The following is a 3,649-nucleotide window of genomic DNA, read 5'->3' on the forward strand; positions in this document are numbered from 1 at the left end:
TTGGTTGTAATTAACAATTTGATATACGTTACACTGGTTTGTATGATTTCAAATCGCATTTTGGTTTATCCCTTTAGGGAATACCCTGTAAGAGTTTAGTGCACCTTTTTTTCCCCACTGTCACTATATACTTTTTCAGGTTGCAGCTTTACCATATTGTATCCAGCGCACTTTTCACATAACACCATGGTCTGAGGCTGCATTTGTGTTGCCGGCACTGGGGAGCTACAGTTCATTGAAGGAACCATGAATCCTGACATGTTCTGTGACATACTGAAGCAGAGCATGATCCCTTCCCTTTGAAAACTGAGCCGCAGGGCAGTATTCCAGCATGATAACGACATCAAACACACCTCCAAGATGACCACTGCCTTGCTAAAGAAGCTGAAGGTAAAGGCGATGGACTGGCCAAGCATGTCTCCAAACCTAAACGTTATTGAGCATCTGTGGGGCATCCTCAAACGGAAAGTGGAGGAGCACAAGGTCTCTAACATTCACCAGCTCCGTGATGGAGGAGTGGAAGAGGACTCCAGTGGCAACCTGTGAAGCCCTGGTGAACTCCATGCCCAAGAGGGTTTAAGCAGTGCTGGAAAATAATGGAGGCCACTAAAAATATTGACACTTTGGGCCAAATTTGGACTTTTCACTCAAAAGGTGTACTCCCTTTTGTTGCCGGCGATTTAGACATTAATGGCTGTGTGTTGAGTTATTTGAGGGGACAGCAAATTTACACTATTATACAAGCTGTACACCCACTAATTTACATTGTAGCCAAGTGTCATTTCTTCAGTGTTGTCACATGAAAAGATATAATAAAATATTTGCAAAAGTGTGAGAGGTGTACTCACTTTTGTGAATACTGTAAGTCCCCGATACAACATCTAAGCAATCTTGTCTGTTCTTTTTACATGTTCATGAAGCATTTGAGATATTAATCTAATTTGTGACTACTTACAGCAGCATTACAATGCTTTTTTGAAGCTTGACTTTTAGGTGCATAAGGTAGATTTTCCAATTTTGTTTTGAGAATGTGCATACTACATTAAACACTACATTGTTCAGATCCCACATTTGCATTTACAGTGCCTTGCGAAATTATTCGGCCCCCTTGAACTTTGCGACCTTTTGCCACATTTCAGGCTTCAAACAAAGATATAAAACTGTAATTTTTTGTGAAGAATCAACAAGTGGGACACAATCATGAAGTGGAAAGAAATTTATTGGATATTTCAAACTTTGTTAACAAATAAACAACTGAAAAATTGGGTGTGCAAAATGATTCAGCCCCCTTAAGTTAATACTTTGTAGCGCCACCTTTTGCTGCGATTACAGCTGTAAGTCGCTTGGGGTATGTCACTATCAGTTTTGCACATCGAGAGACTGAAATTTTTGCCCATTCCTCCTTGCAAAACAGCTCAAGCTCAGTGAGGTTGGATGGAGAGCGTTTGTGAACAGCAGTTTTCAGTTCTTTCCACAGATTCTCGATTGGATTCAGGTCTGGACTTTGACTTGGCCATTCTAACACCTGGATATGTTTATTTGTGAACCATTCCATTGTAGATTTTGCTTTATGTTTTGGATCATTGTCTTGTTGGAAGGCAAATCTTCGTCCCAGTCTCAGGTCTTTTGCAGACTCCATCAGGTTTTCTTCCAGAATGGTCCTGTATTTGGCTCCATCCATCTTCCCATCAATTTTAACCATCTTCCCTGTCCCTGCTGAAGAAAAGCAGGCCCAAACCATGATGCTGCCACCACCATGTTTGACAGTGGGGATGGTGTGTTCAGGGTGATGAGCTGTGTTGCTTTTACGCCAAACATAACGTTTTGCATTGTTGCCAAAAAGTTCGATTTTGGTTTCATCTGACCAGAGCACCTTCTTCCACATGTTTGGTGTGTCTTCCAGGTGGCTTGTGGCAAACTTTAAACGACACTTTTTATGGATATCTTTAAGAAATGGCTTTCTTCTTGCCACTCTTCCATAAAGGCCAGACTGATTGTTGTCCTATGGACAGTCTCCCACCTCAGCTGTAGATCTCTGCAGTTCATCCAAAGTGATCATGGACCTCTTGGTTAGAGATGTCGCGAACCTAAAATTTGCCATTTGCGAAAGGCGAACGCGAACCTCCGCAAATGTTCGCGAACGGGCGAACCGGGCGAACCGCCATAGACTTCAATAGGCAGGCGAATTTTAAAACCCACAGGGACTCTTTCTGGCCACAATAGTGATGGAAAAGTTGTTTCAAGGGGACTAACACCTGGACTGTGGCATGTCGGAGGGGGATCCATGGCAAAACTCCCATGGAAAATTACGTAGTTGACGCAGAGTCGGGTTTTAATCCATAAAGGGCATAAATCACCTAACATTCCTAAATTGTTTGGAATAACGTGCTTTAAAACATCCAGTGTGTGTATACGATCAGGTATGATGTTGTTTCAATCAGGTAGTGTAAGGGTTACGCTGACTTCACAGTGACAGACCAAACTCTGACAGACCAAACTCCCCGTTTAACGCATCGCAAACAACTGCAAACAGTCCATTTGCAGTGGGTACAGTACAGTCTGTGGACCTGACACTCACTGGCAGGCAACTATAAAAAATATATTTTTTTTTAATTTGCAAGGTGCTGTGCCACCGTATAAATCAGTGGTGGGCACTGCAGTGGGCACAGTACACTCTGTGGACCTGACACTCACTGGCAGCCGGCAGGCAACTGCAATTATGACAGAGGAAAAAAAATAATTTTTTTAAACTGCAAGGTACTGTGCCACCCGATATGAGTGTGGTGTGCACACAGTACAGTCTGTGGTGGGTTTGTGGCCTCTCACACACGGCGGGCAGGCAACTGCACAATAGATATATATATATATATATATATATATATATATATATATATAAATTTACTGAAATACTTAAAAGGGCTTTTTGGGGTGCTGTCAGGATGCTGTCCTTACAGCAGGAGTGGACCGAGAACACTATCTAACAACTGTCCCTATTAACAGCAGCAGCAGCACTCTCCCTGCTATAACTAACACACTGCTTCAGAATGATCTAAGATGGATGCTGCCCTTGCTTTTTAATAGGAGGTGGGAGGGTGTGGGAGGGAGGGTATGCTGATTGGCTGGAATGTGTCTGCTGACTGTGAGGTACAGGGTCAAAGTTTGCCTCAATGATGAAGTATAGGGGGCGGACCTGAACATTGCATATGTTCGCCCGCAGCGGCGGATGCGAACAAGCGATGTTCGCCGGGAACTGTTCGCCGGCGAATAGTTCGGGACATCTCTACAGTCTTGGCTGCATCTCTGATCAGTCTTCTCCTTGTATGAGTTGAAAGTTTAGAGGGACGGCCAGGTCTTTGTAGATTTGCAGTGGTCTGATACTTCTTCAATTTCAATATTATCTCTTGCACAGTGCTCCTTGGGATGTTTAAAGCTTGGGAAATCTTTTTGTATCCAAATCCGGCTTTAAACTTCTCCACAACAGTATCTCGGACCTGCCTGGCGTGTTCCTTGTTCTTCATGATGCTCTCTGCGCTTTAAACGGACCTCTGAGACTATCACAGTGCAGGTGCATTTATACGGAGACTTGATTACACACAGGTGGATTCTATTTATCATCATTAGTCATTTAGGTCAACATTGGATCATTCAG

This window comes from Pelophylax lessonae (assembly GCF_965119305.1).
Source record: "Pelophylax lessonae genome assembly, chromosome: 5".
In the NCBI taxonomy this organism is placed as follows: Eukaryota; Metazoa; Chordata; class Amphibia; order Anura; family Ranidae; genus Pelophylax; species Pelophylax lessonae.